The sequence below is a fragment of the Chiloscyllium punctatum genome, chromosome 8 (assembly GCF_047496795.1).
Source record: "Chiloscyllium punctatum isolate Juve2018m chromosome 8, sChiPun1.3, whole genome shotgun sequence".
In the NCBI taxonomy this organism is placed as follows: Eukaryota; Metazoa; Chordata; class Chondrichthyes; order Orectolobiformes; family Hemiscylliidae; genus Chiloscyllium; species Chiloscyllium punctatum.
Window position 1 is genome coordinate 68,304,285 of NC_092746.1, and position 17,978 is coordinate 68,322,262.

Consider the following 17,978-nt stretch of genomic DNA (forward strand, 5'->3'; position numbering starts at 1 on the left):
GGACTCGATCGTAATGGAATTTATAGCAAAAATTTACAGTGTGATGTAACTGAAATTATATATTGAAAAATTGATTGTCTGTTAAGCCTTTCATCTGTTAGAATACAGTGATAATTTCACTTCTTTCATGTGTAAATCACAAAAACGTTTTTTTTAAAGTTGCATTCTCGGGTTAGCTGTTAACAATGGTGATAGCTAGACAATATTTTGAAGGTGTTAGCCCCCTGTGTTCTCTGTTTATAACCTGATGTTTAGATTGATTCTAATCTAAAAAGTGAGATAACAGAGTTTTACATAAATTCATGCAGTTTTTGAGCTCACTGTATTCTAACAGATGAAAGGCTTAACAGACGATCAATTTTTCAATGTATAATTTCAGTTACATCACACTGTAAATTTTTGCTATAAATTCTGTGTTACGATCGAGCCCTCCACTATCACCTGATGAAGGAGCGTCGCTCCGAAAGCTAGTGTGCTTCCAATTAAACCTGTTGGACTATAACCTGGTGTTGTGTGATTTTTAACTTTGTACACCCCAGTCCAACACCGGCATCTCCAAACCATAAAAACAACCAGGAAGTGCTGAAGAAACTTAGCAGTTCTGGCAGAATCTGAGAGAGAAACAGGATTAATGTTACGAGTCCAGTATGATTCTTGTTTGAAACCTGATTTTTGATGGCATACACCTGCACTACATCAGAGAAAGTGAGGACTGCAGATGCTGGGGATCAGAGTCGTGAGTGTGATGCTGGAAAAGCAGGTCAGGCAGCATCCGAGGAGCAGAAGAATTGATGTTCCGGGCATTCCTGTCGAAGGGCTTATACCCAAAACGTCGATTTATGATTTTCCAGTACCACACTCTTGCACCTTGACCACATAGAATCAATTACTCTATTTTAAGAGTACTTTCAGCAATCATTTGATTTTGAGCAATGTTCTGCCTACCTTCTCCCTTTCAGAAGATTATAATTTCATTCTCTTCTACTGAAAGGTCATTTCAAATAATACCGTTACATTCACTCTGAGGCAGAGCTCAAAATGAATTGGATTTATGATCTGACTTATATTTGATTCTGATGAGTGACCCATTGTCTCCAAGAATGGTTAAGTCACATCTTCGAAAGGTGGTATCTCATCATGGAATGAAATGTGTTCTAAAGAAGATTTATCTTCAAAATCTAGGGTTCCTTTCAATTCCATTGCATTTCATTAGCTATGACTCATTTGTGCAAGGGAGCATTACAAGTTCTGTGGCTCAAAGATTGTTTTTGAATTCTTCACAGTCTCAGGCAATGTTCTTCTTCTTTACATAAGTGTGATGAAACTGGACACTAATTCTGTTAGTGTGTCATTTTTATACTCCATATTTGGAACCATGGATTCCAGCATCAGATAATTTAAAGTCATTTTATATTGGCCTATTATGTGATACTTTGGTGTTTTTGTATCTTACACCACTGATAGAGTCCAATGATTTTCTTTAGCTGTGTTGGATTTCCATCATTCTCTTTTGCTGATTTTAGATTTCAGCATCTATTACCATCTGGATAAATTGTTCCTGTATGAGATTCTTTTTTGATTGTGACATATCTGAAAAAAATGTACCAGAAATTCCAACTTTGCCTTGAATTAGCTTTTATCATAAATCTCTATTATCTCAAAATTCTGACAATGTGTAAAGATCATTAATAAAGTTGTCACTGATTCTCCAAAAGTTGTATTCTTCTATTAAATCTTGCTGTCATAATTGGTCATTAACAAAAAGTATTTTTCAAATGCTCTTATAATATTGCCGAAGGTATCCTTTTCTTACATTCTGTTGTCTTAAAACATGATTGGCTGTTAGACCTTTGGCATAAAGCGATGTATTCACTTGATTTTCTCTGAGCTTCTTTTGCAGTAGTTAAAGCAATCCTTTATCTCATGAATTTTCTTTCCCCAGGTAGTCCAGATTAATTCCACATCTGAAGTACCTGTGGTCCTAAATCTGGAGGGCTAACATCTTTCTCCACTGTCAATTTCTTTACCAGTGTAACTTCTCTTGTTTAAATGATTTACTTCAAAGATATTGAAGAATTTTACAATATTTTATGTGGATGTAGCTGATTCTGCTGTTTGGTATTCCAAATTGTAAAATACTTCGATTGTTTTAAATGCTGAATCATGTACACCAAATAAATGTTGTAATTTTTAAAAGTATTAGTTAATAAAAATCAATTGGTAATAAAGCTATGTTGTTTCTACGATTTTTAAAAAAATGCTGTCTTATTTTTCTTTTCAGACTTTTAAAAATTTCTGTTAATTATGGTTGACAATATTGTAAATATTTTGGAATTTTTCACCTATTTCTGATGAAAAGATATTTTCAAATATTTGAATATTATTCAATGTTTTAAAATGATGGAATTCTGTATTTTTAAAATGTTTTCCAAGATGGAAGAGAGGACTGTTAATTTGTGACATTTTATTACTTCCTGGGGGTTTGGCACCCATTTTAACAATACTTAAGTTTTATGCCTTTTCTGTTCAGATATTTTGCCATTTTAAGTTGAGAAAATAGTGCTGTGCTTTTTTTTCACCAGTCAGATTATTTTCAGTTGCATGACAAAAATGTATTTTCCCACTCTAAAACAAATGTTATTAATAAACATTTCATATGCCTTTGACTTTTTCACTTTAATTAGTCATAGTATATTGCCAATTTAATATTTGTCTCATTGAGTGCAGCAAAGATTACTTTTCAGTTTTTCCCAACAATATTAAATGATTTTAATGCTTATTTATTACATACAATATCCTTCTTTTCAGTTTTAACCTAAATATTTTCCTTAAATATAACAGTTCTACCCTTCTCTTGAGGGGCTAATCTTTATTTGGATGATATCAACTGCTATTTCCCAGGTTTATAACTTGTATTCTTCTTCATGTAGCTTTGGTAATAACACTCTGCTTGGTCTATACAAACAGATTCAGTATTTTCTTCACAATTTATGGCTGTTTTGTGCTTCACTAAGCAGGTTTGGTACTGCTGTAAGGTGTATACCATTTTGAAGTGTGGATTGCTACATTCACAGAAATTTACTTGTTTTTTTAAGGTGCTGAATATTTACAAATGGATTCACAGTTTTCTTACTAGATTTGTTTTTACTTTCTTCACCTCAATATGGCTACGGCTTTCATAAAGCTGAAGATTTCTTCAGGAGCTCGCCATTGTGAACATATAGCAAAATCTACACTGCTGTCCGTATGATACTTATTGTGGTCATGTTCATCAGAACCATCTGAGATCCCTTTGATGATTCACCTTTGCCAGTCCTTGTTAGTGTTATTAGTCTAAATTACTGATATCAAGGGGAGATGATGTCTACACAAAGTCTTCAGCTGGAGAGAGGCTTGGTCTTGTTTAACAGAATAGGTTTATTACAGAGTAATGACTAGCTAGCTATGTTACATCTGAACTACATGATAAACTTTTCTAAGGTATCTGACTGGACCTAAGGATAAGTACACATGAATGCTAACTGTCTGGATTTAACATTTGATCAACTTGAACCAAACTAGTAACAAACGTTAGTTAGCTACTCCCCAGCTCTCTATATTCTTATTAGTAGATAAGATAAGCTTATAGATAAGCTCTTGTGATGTCAGTTAACCCGTTTCAATATTAACAGCTTTATACAACATTGTGAGGTCAGGTCCTTGAGGAAAATCTATTGCTCAACATAGATGAGGGGTTAAACTTGACGACCTCCTGGTCTCTAGCTTATTTTTGCATCATACACTATATTTAACATGGCGAATTCCAGACACCAGATATGTCTGAAAATAAGGTAAAACAGAATGAAAGTGGCTTGTTTGGAAGGCAAAGAACAAAATTCAAGGGGAAGTCACTGGGGGCAAAATTAAAGTACTGTTATCAATGCAGGCAGATCAACATTGCCGGCAGGAGGGCAATTTTACACTGCCTGTATTTCTGAAGGCAAGGCACATAGTTGCTGCAGTGGTCTTGTGATTATTCTGAATATTATGCTGTGGCAGAATCACTGATACCTAACCATGAACGAGTACAGAAAACAAGGTTTTCAAAATCCACAAGTGGAGATCTTGATGGAAGAGGTGGAAAGGAGAGATTTCTTTTATTCTTAGGGACTGGTAGCAGAGGTGCTGCAGAAACATGTCAATGCTGAGAAGATAATGGGAAGCGAGAAGGTCAATGCCAGGATTGTTACCCCCAAGGACCTGGATGCAGTGAAGGAAGAAGTTTTTAATGTGAGTTGTTGAGGTCAGGAAAGCATCTTTAAGTGCCATATTTTAACAACAGCACCATTAACTTCATCCATTACTCAATTCACTGCACCTCCATCACTCAGCCACCAGAAAACTGTAGCACTTCTCAAAACCTTAAGTTCATATGCTTTATTTCACCCACACACACCTAGAACTGTTGCTACCTCACATCTCACAGCTTGTACACACTGGCAACTATTCAATCAGAATCGTCACATCACTCAACCATTCTCCATTGATGGGAGAAGTTGGAACTGTCTTTCTTGCAGAAAAATAGAGATTTGACTGAGGTATTTAAAATCATGGGGAACCTGGACACAACAGAAAGTGCTAGGGATAAATATTTATATTTAATAACCGTGTGAAAGACAGGAAGATGTAGAATTATTTGGGCATTTTCTGGAAAGTAAAGTGGTTTTGGAAATGAAGTCAACATTTTAATGTGTGGTGCAAGCTATCTGTTGTTTACAGAATTCAGGCAAATTTGGAGAAAAGGAGAGTAATGTATTAAATGTGATAAGAGGTTGTGTTCATGGTCCTTACTGTAAAGACTGGTTTTGAAAAGACTATGCATCCCCATGCTAATAAGAGTATAAAAACGTAGAGCAGGAATAGGCAAGCAGCCCCTTGAGTCTGCACCGCCACTTGATATGATGCACGGCGGCACGGTGGCACAGTGGTTAGCACTGCTGCCTCACAGCGCCAGAGACCTGGGTTCAATTCTTGCCTCAGGCGACTGACTGTGTGGAGTTTGCACATTCTCCCCGTGTCTGCGTGGGTTTCCTCCGGGTGCTCGGGTTTCCTCCCACAGTCCAAAGATGTGCAGGTCAGGTGAATTGGCCATGCTAAATTGCCCATAGTGTTAGGTAAGGGGTATGGGTGGGTTGCGCTTCGGTGGGGCGGTGTGGACTTGTTGGGCCGAAGGGCCTGTTTCCACACTGTAAGTAATCTAATCTAATCTAATGATCATAGTTGTTTCCATCTCAGCCACAACTCCACTTTCTTGCCAACTCTTCAACTCACTACTAATTAAAAATATCTCTATCTCTTCCTTAAATTGACTCAATGTTCCAGTATCCACACACTCTCCAGTCGTGATTTTCACAGATTCACAACCCTTTCAGAGAGGTAATTTCTCCTCATCTCTGTTTTAAATCTGCTACCCCTTATCCTAAAGCTATATCTTCTCATTCTAGATTTCCCAACATGAGGAAACATCCGTTCTATTTCTACTTTGTTAATCCCCTTTAGCATCTTACACACCACAAATAGACCTCCACTCATTATTCTAAGCTCCAGACAGTATAGGCCTAAACATCTCAAACTCTGTTCTTAAAACAAACCCCTTATTTCTGGAATCAATCTAGTGAACCTTATCTAAACTGCCTCCAATAAAATTACATCCCTCCTCAAGTACAGGAACCAAAATTTTATGTATGGGGACCACAATTATATCTCTTCAGATGCGGTTCTCGCGAGTGCCTTGTACAATTGCAACAACAGTTCCCTACTCTGTTACTTTAACAATGAATGCCAAAATTCATTCACCTTCCTTATGACCTGCTGTACTTGCATACTAGTTTCAGCAATGCACGCATGAGGACACCTGAATCCATCTGCACCTAAGCACTCTGTTTTTCTCTATTTAGATAATAGAATTTTCTCCATTTAGTTGCCTTTCCAAAAGTTGCCAAGAAAGCCCTTTTGAACTTAATCAGTCAGTAATGAAGACAGCCTAGAATCTGCAAGTCTCTCACCTTCTCTCCACACAAATGCCTGGAATTCTGATAAAATTTTCAAATACAGTAGTTTGACTACATCAGAAAACCTTAAACAATGCACAGTGACTGTCTTTAAAGACTTGCATCCAGGTTGGTTGCAATCAGAACTGAAATTGTTCCATCAGTCTACATTTCTCAAATTCATCAACAGGAGATCTGATGGACCACAGGAAATCATCCTTTATTAGAAAACCATTGACGAACAGGAGTGGATCACCATCCACCCCCCCCCCGCCCTCCCCCGCCCCCCCCCCCCCCCCCCCACCCCCGGCCCACGTTTGAAATCATCACCTGTAAAAATACTGTTGTCTTTTGTGTTGTGCAAATGTATCTGCTTGGAAATAAGGGACTATAATTTTAATTCTGGATTATAGCTTAGATGTTAGCCAGTGTTTGCCACTTATTTTAAGAATATTATCTTAAATTGATTGTTTTAAGTCTCTTTTAAAAAGCATGGTGGGAGTCTCTTTAATTCTGGATAGTATTCAGAGAGTAGCAGATAATCCTTTTATTTATTGGATCAAAGCTCAGCAGATCTCGCAGTATCTATGGAAAGAAATCAAAAGAGTTAACGTTTCAGGTGGAGTGACCCTTCCTCAGTGATTTAAGGTAGTTGGCAAAAGAAGCAATCGGACAAACGTCACATGTGGCAAGTGATTGAATTCTAGAATGCATTGCCTGAGAATCTACTGAAAGCAGGCTGAATCCAGGTATTCAAGAGAGTCATTATTTGAAACAGCAGAATGTGCAGGGTTCCAGGGAGAAGGGAGGGCAAATGACAAATGATGCATAGCTTGTTAGGAGAGCTGCTGCAGGCACAATGGCCTGGATGCCTCCTTATATGCTGTCCAATTCTGTATGAATTGCACCACCCACCAACATACTTCCATCTTTCTTGCAACTAGAACATGGCATACAATAAGTGACAACAGAAATTAATGGAAGAGGGAGAGACATGCCTTTATATCTTAACTTCTGGAATGAAAAGTACTGATCTTTTATAGGGATGAGAATTGTTGTGAAGCTTCCTTATCCTCTTCCTTCTTCTGGCAACTTGCTGTCTTGTGCGTGGCCTCTGCTCATTCTTACAGTCATCCTCAGTTCCAAAGGCAAGCCTACTGCACCCATGTCTGGACACAATTGTTCGGGCAAAAACCAGGAAGGCAGCAAAAAAATATTTCAGTACCTGCCAAGCCACACACTGTAGACTCCTGCATCTTGAAAGAATGAAAACCACAAAACATTTATACAAAATAGCAAGTGCCAAAATAAAAGAAATTCAATAACTAACCTCCAAGTCATTCATGGTTCCTTTAAATAGTATTCATTTGGGGTTGGTGCAGTAGACCTTCACTCTTTTGAATGTGTTCAGTTGTTTGAGGTTCCAAGAATATTAGCTGGAGTTTTGAACTCCAAAATGGCATTTCTAATGTCAAATGTGAAGGAGCTGATAACCTACCAGTATTATCACTAGATTATTAACCCAGTTAATGTTCTGGAGACCTGGGTTTGATCCTTCTCCAGTAGATGCTTGAATTTGAGTTAAATAAAATATGTCTGGAATTAAGCATCTATTGATGATCATAAAACCATTGTCAATTGTTGGGAAAACCCATCTGGCTCACTGTTGTTCTTTAGGGAAGGAAATCTGCCATCCTCACCTGGTCTGGCCAACAATTGTGGTTGCCTCTCAATTGCTGGATGAAATGGTCTCGCAAGCCATTCAGTTGTATCAATCGCTACAAAGTCTCGAAGAAACTTGAAAGGGTTCAGAAAAGACTTACAAGGATGTTGCCAGGGTTGGAGGATCTGAACTACAGGGAGAGGCTGAACAGACTGGGGCTGTTTTCCTTGGAGCGTCGGAGGCTGAGGGGTGACCTTATAGAGGTTTATAGAGGGGCATGGATAGGATAAATAGACAAAGTCTTTTCCCTGGGGTCGGGGAGTCCAGAACTAGAGGGCATAGGTTTAGGGTGAGAGGGGAAAGACATAAAAGAGACCTAAGGGGCAACTTTTTCACGCAGAGGGTGGTACGTGTATGGAATGAGCTGCCAGAGGATGTGGTGGAGTCTGGTACAATTGCAACATTTGAGAGGCATTTGGATGGGTATATGAATAGGAAGGGTTTGGAGGGATATGGGCCGGGTGCTGGCAGATGGGACTAGATTGGATTGGGATACTGGTCGGCACGCAGTACATCTCTATGACTCTATGATTCTAAATGAAACCGGACAGATCACCTGGTAACGATTTAGGCACCAGAAAAGACAATAATAGAAACGGCCCTATTGACCCTGCAAAACCCTCCTTATTAACATGTGGGGCTGGTGCCAACATTGGGAGAGCTGTCTCACAGACTAGATTCAAGATTAGAATGGTGCTGGAAAGGCGCAGCAGACCAGGCAGCATCATCCGCTTTTTGCAAAGACCGTTCCCTCCGTGACTACCTGGTCAGGTCCACGCCCCCCAACAACCCACCCTCCCCTCCCTGGCACCTTCCCCTGCCACCGCAGGAATTGCAAAACCTGCACCCACACCTCCTCCCTCACTTCCGTCCAAGGTCCCAAAGGAGCCTTCCATATCCATCAAAGTTTCACCTGCACTTCCACACACGTCATTTACTGTATCCGTTGCTCCCTTTTATACTAGGGAGACTGGATGCCTTCTCGTAGAGCACTTTAGGGAACATCTCCGGGACAAATGCACCAATCAACCCCACCCTCCCGTGGCCGAACATTTCAACTCCCCCTCCCACTCTGCCGAGGCCTCGCAGGTCCTCCATCACCAATTCCTCACCACTTGATACCTGGGGGAAGAACACCTCATCTTCCGCCTTGGAATCCTTCAACCCCAGGGCATCAATGTGGACTTCACCAGTTTCCTTATTTACCCTGCCCCCACCTTACTCCAGTTAACCTTCTAGCTCGGCACCATTCTCATGACCTGTCCTACCTGCCAATCTTCCTTCCCACCTATCCGCTCCACCGTCCTCTCTGACCTATCACCTTTACCCCCACCTCCATCCACCTATTGCACTCTTAGCTACCTTCTCCACAGCGCCACCGCACCCCTCCGCCCATTTATGTCTCCACCCCAGAGGCTCCCAGCCTCATTCCTGATGAAGGAATCTTGCCCGAAATGTCAATTTTCCTGCTCCTCAGATGCTGCCTGACCTGATGTGCTTTTCCAGCACCACTCTAATATTGACTCTGATCTCTAGCATCTGCAGTCCTCACTTTCGCCTGTCTCACAGACTAGTCAAGTAACAGCCTGACAAAGTCATACTCACAGAATCCCACTTTACAGACAATGTCCCAGCCACCACCATCACCATCCCTGGGTATGTCTTGTCTCACTGGCAGGACAGACCCAGCAGAGATGGTGGCACAGTGAGGGAGTCCTCAACATTGACTCTAGACACCATGAAGTCTCATGGTTTCAAGTTAGACATGGGCAAGGAAATTTCTTTCTAATTACCACGTACCATCTTCCCTCAGCTGATGAATCAGTACTCCTTCATGTTGAACAGCACTTGGAAGTCAGAACTAAGTGTGGCAAGGGGGCAAGATGAAGTCTGCGTGGGGGTGGGGGTGGGGGTGGGGGTGCAGATTTCAATGTCTACCACCAAAAGCAGCTTGGCAGCAGCACGACTGATTGAGCTGGTCAGCTGCTAAAGGATATAATTGCTAGACTAGGTCTGTGGCAAATGGTGAGGGAAACATTAAGAGGGGAAACACATACTTGACCACATCCTTATTAATCTGCTGGCTGCAGATGCATAAGTCCATGGCAATATTGGTAAGAGTGATCACTGTACAGTCCTTGTGAAGGCAAAATCCTGTCTTTACATTGAGGATATCCGGCATTGCGTTGTGTGGCACAATCACCATGCTAAATGGCTCAGGCTTCGAACAGAATGAGCAACTCAAGTCTGGGCATCGATGCGATGCTGTGAGCCATTAATAGCAGCAGAATTGTACACCAGCACAATCTGAAACCTCATGGTCCAGCATACCGCCCATCCAAACATTAGCATCAAGCCAAGGGATCGACTGTGGTTCAATCGAAAATTCGGGAGGGAATGCTAGAACCAGCACCTACATACCCGAAGATAAGCTGTCAACCTGGTGAAGCTATAAAGCAGGACTACTTGCATGCTGAACAGCATAAGCAGCAAATAATAGTCAGAGCTAAGCAATCCCACAACCAATGGATCAGACTGAAGCTCTGCAGGCCTGTACATCCAGTTGTAAATGGTGGTGGACAATTATAAAACTCACAGGAGGAGGAGGGTCCACAATATCCCCATTCTCAATGATGGAAGAGCCCAACACAAGTCCAAAAGGTAAGGTTGAAGCATTCACAGTAATTTTCACCAAAGCTACTGAATGCATGATCTATCTGAGCCTCCTCCAGTTGGCCCCAGCATTACAGACACCAGTCTTCAGCCAATTTGATATACTCTATGTGACATCAAGAAACGGTTGGAGACACTGGATACTGCAAAGGCTGTGGGCCCTGACAACATTCTGGCAATAGTGCTGAAGACTTGTGATCCAGAACTTGCCCCTTGCCAGGTATAGTTACAACACTAGCACCTAACCAACAAAGTGGCATATTGCCAAGTATATCCTGAAGACAAAAAAAAAGAACAAATCTAACCAAGCCAATTACTGCCCCATCAGACTACTCTTGATCATCAGTAATGTGATGGAAGGTGTCATCACCATTGATATCATGCAGCACCTGTTCAGCAATAACCTACTCAGTGATACCCAGTTTGTGTTAGACCACTCAGCTCCTGACCCCATTACAGCCTTGGTTCAAACATGGAGAAAAGTGATGAATTCCAGAGGTGAGGTGAGAGTGGCTTCCCCTGCCATCAAGGCTGCATTCGATCAAGTGTGACATCAAGGAGCCTGAGCAAAACTGGAATCAATGAGTATTAGGAGGCAAACTCTTGATTGGTTGGAGTCATACCTGACACACAGGAAGATGGTTACGGTGTTGACAGTCATTTCAGGTCCAGGACACCTCGGCAGGAGTTCCTCAGGATAGTGCCTAAGGCTCAACCATCTTCAACTGCTTCATCAATAACCTTCCGTCCATCCACCTTTTCAGGAATTAAGGTTAGACTTTCTTCTGAGAACATGGTTGTTGAATTGGGTTCAAATTGTAGCTCTTTTGAAAAGTATTTTCATTCTGTAAGGTTCTGATCCAACTATTTGCACAGTATCTGCAAATGCACAGAGTAAGCACAGAATTGTCATATGGGGAGCGCATCATAAATAGATTGCAGAACTTTGGTATCTGGTAAGAATAAGCATTTTCTAATAAGCGATGAGTAAATCTGAAACTAAAATTTGGTTTAGTAATTTACTTAAATAGAATTTTAAAATATTCAGAAGGAACTTCAAAGTAGTCCATAGAAGCTGCCAGTAGGTTATTGTTAGTCAGCTGTGATTGCCTGAATAGAAATGAATTACTTTGTACAGAAATTAGAGAGATGAGAAAGAGAAGGTATAAAATACAGAGTATCTGCTGATACATGTGGTAAATAGAGCACAAAAGAAGTGAAGCAAAATGCTGTGATTGGAGATTTGAAGAGAAAAAAAGGCAAGTGTTGGAGAAACTCATCAGGTCTGGCAGAACCTGTGGAGAGAGAAATAATTAATGTTTTAACATGGTGACTCTTCTTCAGAATGATTCTATTCAAAACTTTAACCCTGTTTCTATTTTTTCATTTCAGATTTCCAGCATCAACAGTGTTTTGTGTTTAAGGAAATGGATTCTTCGGTTACTTTAAGAAACTAAACTGAATGAAGTCTCTGTCACATTCTGTTTGTATTGCAAGAGAAGGGAATGTCACACTTCATGTAAACTTGAGACAGAATGTATTAAAAATCTGTGTTCTGGTGTTTCTGTGCCTAGTGCAAATTTGTGTAGGAAAATAAAGAAAAATTACAAACAAATAATATAGATGAAGGCAATAAAATTGCTCTGGACAAAGATATGGTTGAGCAGGTGGTGTGGCTGGACCACAGCAGAAGGTGTTGGACAGAGAGATTGTTCTGAACAAACAAACCTGCACTTGGCATCTCTATCTCAAAGTTTGAGTGGTCATGATACCATAAGAAATAGGAACAGAACCAAGTCATTGAGGCGATTGGGTCTGCTCTGCCATTCAAGGAGATTGTGGCTGATCTGATTATTCTCAATTTCACTTTCCTGCCTTTGCCCCATAACCTTTGATTCCTTTCTGATTAATCGTTTGTCTGACTCCTTTTTCATATTTCTTCTGGAATTTCTTCTAGAATCCCGACAGTGTGGAAACTCAGCCTTCAATGTACTTAACAACCCAACCTCCTCTGGTGGTATTGAATTCCGCAGATTCACTTAGGTAAATGCAAAATACTGTAAATGCTGGAAATCTGAAATGTACACAGAGAATGTTGGAGAATCACAGCAGGTCTGGCTGCATCTGTGGAGACAGAACCAGAAATAATGTTTTGAGTCCAGGATGACAGGGTCAGGGCCATGGATCTAGGTTCGATTCTGGCATCAGCCGATTGTCTGTGTGGAGTTTGCACATTATCTCAATGTCTGTGTGGGTTTCCACTCGGTGCTCCAGTTTCATCCCACAGTCCAAAGATGCGCAGGTTAGATGGATTGGCCATGCTAAATTGTCCATTGTTGGTAGGCATTACAGGCTAGGTGGGTTAATCACAATAGAAGTGGAGTTACAGGGCTAAAGTTGGGGGCTGGGTCTGGGTGGGATGTTCCTCAGAGAGTTGATGCTCTACTCAATGGGCTGAATGGCAACTTTCTGCACTATAGGGATTCTATAATTCTATGATATTGTTGGTCACTGCATAAGGTGCACAAGCAGAATTTTAAGTTTGCAGATGTGTGTAATTTCTGGTCTATGAGTACCTGATTAATATAATCACTACTAGAAGATGCTTACATGGCCCACATCTGGAGCACAGTTCAAGTCCAAACAGACAATGAAATGCCACTCAGGGAGCTGCACAGAAATCAGCCAGGGGGCTGATAGGAGGATAACCCCAACTGAAGACCTAAGTGAGTCCAGGATGTGGCTTATGGTCAGTCTTGGGGGTTTGTACACATGACATCCAGGGGATTAACATGGGGCAGTGCTATGTTGGAAAAGTCAGGGAAATTAAGTGTGGGGATTGAAGCTCTGTGACACAGAGAGGATAATCACTGTGAAAGATGACAACTTTATATCGAAGGATGGGAGCAAATATAACATAGCAAGTTTGAGGTACTGCAAGAGATGGGTATCAAATGTTACTACCGCTCGGTTTCAAAGAGGGGACACTGCATTATGATTATGGATATGGCTACACATGAGGCCTGGAGCACTGGGTGACAATTAGAGATATTAATAAGAGGATGGGGTGGGAACACGGGAAGCTCAAACTAGATGGGGTTGACAGGGACACTTTAGAATCTTTGACCAGTTTAATGTATCGAAAATACTTTACCCAGGTGTACTTGTCAGTGAAGTGGACAAAGGGACACTGAATTCAGTTTGTGGTTCAACTCCATTTTATTAACAGAACATTTCTTATTAAAACACTATGCAAATTTCCATTATCTTTCCTCTGTTTCTAGTTCTATCTGCATGAGAAATGATATTACCTACAATAACTCATGTGTCAGAGTTGGAATCTCCTTCCTCTCTAATGTAGAGCTGGCTGGCTTCCAAGAAGGTGCGTCGCTCAGGTCAGGTCTCCTGGGTCTTCCTGGCCTTCTGCCATGAGTTTTGCTGCAAATCCTCACTGTGAGTCTTCACTGAGGGGTTGGTTTCCAAGTGTGTTTATGCCCTTCGCCCTAGACCTTCTAGAATATCCTGTAGCCTTTGACAATAGAGTAATGGAGTTCAAAAAATCCAATGAGGTCGGACTAACACCCTTCACTGTTGCCATGCTGGGAGGTGTAAAGTCCATTTCCTCAGGTGCTGATTGGAAGGCAAGGTGTCAGAAAGTCTGATCAACATGCCTCCAATGCACATCCTTTCAGCTGGTTGTTGCTGGTTCTGCCTGAATCGTTTTGACCTCTTTGACCTTGATTTTCACTGTTCTCTGTAGCTGACAGCTGCTGGCTACTGAATAGTTTAGTTAATTTTCAGTGAGGCCTGATTTCTCCAGCCGTCGATCAATTCGAATGCTCAATTTTGGATTCATGGTCATTTGATCTCAGACTGCAATGTAGAAAGGAGCATTAAAGTTAGTAGGAGGACACCTAGAATACTTGGTGAAGACTGTGACACAATCACTCAAGCATGATCTGGCAAGCCTTCCATCTTCATCCAAGTCACAGCAGTACAATGACAGGAAGAGTGGCTGCATGACAAGCCTCATCAGCACAATGTTTTCCACTCGTTCAATATATCGTGTTAATGATAATATTGATCACTCACTGGAGAATTATTAATTCCACGTTTTAGTTTATTCAAAACAGTAAAACAAATGATAAGTTCTGAAGCAGACATTACAGACAATTAACTGATTTCATGTGAGCAAGGAGCTTGTCGACCTATAGCAAACTAACTGCAAGGCAGAGTATACCCATGGCACATTGAGTTATTAAAGGTGAATTCTCTTGAATGGGAGGTACTCTTACAACAGCAATCAGTATGGATGTAAGCACTATATCACAAAACATTGTAGATTAAGTGAATGTACAGACTGAGGCAAATGGATTTCAATGTCGGTAAATATGAGTTCTTTTTATTTGCTCTCAGAATGAGGATGCCAATGGCTAAGCCAGCGTTTATTGACCATACCTCATTACACAGGAAAAGGTGAAGGTGATGTGGTTCTGTTCGCCGAGCTGGAAATTTGTGTTGCAGATGTTTCGTCCCCTGTCTAGGTGACATCCTCAGTGCTTGGGAGGCTCCTGTGAAGCACTTCTGTGATGTTTCCTCCGGCATTTATAGTGGTTTGTCTCTGCCGCTTCCGGTTGTCAGTTCCAGCTGTCCGCTGCAATGGCTGGTATATTGGGTCCAGGTCGATGTGTTTGTTGATAGAATCTGTGGATGAGTGCCATGCCTCTAGGAACTCCCTGGCTGCTCTCTGTTTGGCTTGTCCCATAATAGTAGTGTTGTCCCAGTCAAACTCATGTTGCTTGTCATCTGTGTGTGTGGCTACTAAGGGTAGCTGGTCGTGTCGTTTCATGGCTAGTTGGTGTTCATGGATACGGATCATTAGCTGTCTTCCTGTTTGTCCTATGTAGTGTTTTGTAGGTTTGCTTTTGGATATAGGTTTCCTGAACATTATAAAATTAGCATTGCTAAACTAACTAAAGTGACTATCTTCATGGATTTCATTCACATCAAACTTGCTAAGATAAAGGAAGAGAAAAAGCTTGATTCCTGACCCCCATCCTGAATGTCTTCTAGTGAAGGAAGTCCCTTTGAGCTCCCAAATAAAGATAGCATTTTGAATGAAAAACATCCAATTTTGATGTGGCAGCCTCGGTGTCAAAATAATACATTGTGGCAAAGTGCAGATAAAATAGAGAACTTTTTTCAAATATCATGTTTAAATTATCCACAACCCTGATTTTGCGATTAGATTAGAATTTAATTCTCCTTTATCACAGATGCCACCAGTCTGCATATTTTGCAGTTTGTTTCCAATTATTTAATCCATACAGGATGGTACTCCTATTACTTTCTGGTTTAGGAGACACATATGCCAACAGACTTCCATTATTTGGTAATAGCTCTGAATATTCAGTCTGTGACACTTCAGAGACCAAATCAAAACCAAGATGTTGCAGCCGTGCTCCTAACTATTGTACCTTATAGCTCACTAAAGTCCATAAAGGGATATTGAAGCAGCAAGTGGAGCAACCATAAGGCAGTAATTGTGGAACTTTACTGCTTCAATTCAACAAGAAAAAGAAGCATTTATTTTCTGAACAATAAAGGTACTTACTCATGGGTCTGAAGAATTTGGTTTTACATACGGCATTGTAACTGGAATGGTCCTCAGCATCATTCTAATGATGGTGGGGAATCAGGATCTCTTTATTTGTTTATTTCTGTAACCATCGTTAAATTTAGATGCTGAACTAGCTTCAAATTTTATTCTTTATTGTTTTTGTCAATTAATCATATTCCTCATATGATTTGTAAAATGGAAAAAAAATAGCAGAAATAAACAAAAGTAGTCTGTTATGTGAGAATGGAAACTTCCAAAATACAGTAACTTTCTGCAAATGTGCAAAAACTGCACCAGTTGACGCTCTTCAGAAAGGATGGCTAAATCATCTGATCCATTCTGAAAAATATTTGATTTAGTAAGCTAAACATTATTAGCAATTTCTAAATAATTGTTCATTCTTCTCAAATGTACACACCTTAAACATTCACTGGATGAAGTCTACATGGAAAGGTAAGTCCACTTTATCCCTAAAGAGCATGTGGAACAGAACTCTGGTATTTCTATAAAATGCAATCTTCCTCACTTGTATGTTTGCCAACTTGCATCACACTGTGTTTTGGAAGATAATATGGTTTGAGTCAGACAAACTCATAACTGCTAATAAAATGATTTAAATGCTGGATAATAGCACAGTAATAACCTGATTTGTGCTAAGGCCCTTGTTAGATTTCCATCCTCCCCATCCAGTTATTTACATATAATATTGGAATCGGAGTGCCTTTGATGTCAATAAAAGCATCTCATATCAGCAGGTTTCTGTAATTTCATTTTCTCATTCTAAATGTTGTGCTGCCTCTTATACTAACTGCAAAAATTTGTTTGCAAAAAATTAAAACAATTACTGTTAAGCTAGAAAATGTAACAGGTGCAGACTCACCCACTCTGCACATATCAGATATAATCTTTGGCAGACATCAGAAGACAGATGCACTTGACAAGTCTGCACATAACTAAAGCTTATGATGGGAGAAACCAAGATAAAGACCCTAACCTCTTTTAGGGACCCACTTGAGAGAAGAGTGTGTCTTATAACTGCAATTCTCAGTACAACAAACAGTTGACAGAGTGATGAATTTTCTAATGTTGTAGTGTCATGATATGTGTTAAACAACATGCATGATCTTTTATAAATAACAAGAACAAAGAATAGCTTTAGAAGTGCAATACAAGACTACATAAAATCCTTGGATGGCGGCAGTTAGAATATTTCTTTGTTTTTTTTTTGTCCTGTCAACACCAGAAACGTAAAGAGAATGAAATAAGCTGCAAACATTTTTTTGAACTGCATACATATGGTGAAATATCTTAAACTACAAAAATAAACAATCAGCATTCTTTATTCCTTCGTTTCAACCCAAAGATGTGCAAAGCAAATTGGTTCACAGGCAAGGTTAAAAAATGTGAAAAACACATGGTTTAGTGGCTCAGAATTTATCTTGGTGAATGCAAGTTTGGGGATTCACATCAGTCACAAAGGATGAGAATGGCAGCAACGGAAGTAATCTCAAATCAGCTCCTAATGAATTTAATTCCTGTGCACAATTCCACACAAAATAAGCAAACTAACTTTGAAAAGGCTGTCGGATTATGTCGGAAGTTTGTAAAAAATCATGTGAATGATGTGGAGGTGCATTTCTGAGGTTGGAGCGAATATATGTTCCTGGGATAGAGAAAGGATTGCCTTGCTTTGCCTTTACCTTGTATTATCAATCATCACATCAAACAAATGTGAAATTAACTGGGTGAATAAAAAACTAAAACTATTTAAGAAATAAAATTAACTTACACACAACCTTAGGAAAACTATAGGTAGGGGTTCAAAGGAATAAGATAATAAGCAGAAACATATTAAACAGACAATCAAGGGTTAATAAGGGAATTGAGAAATAATATAGCAACAGAAGGGAAACATGATAAGGTATTATTTCCA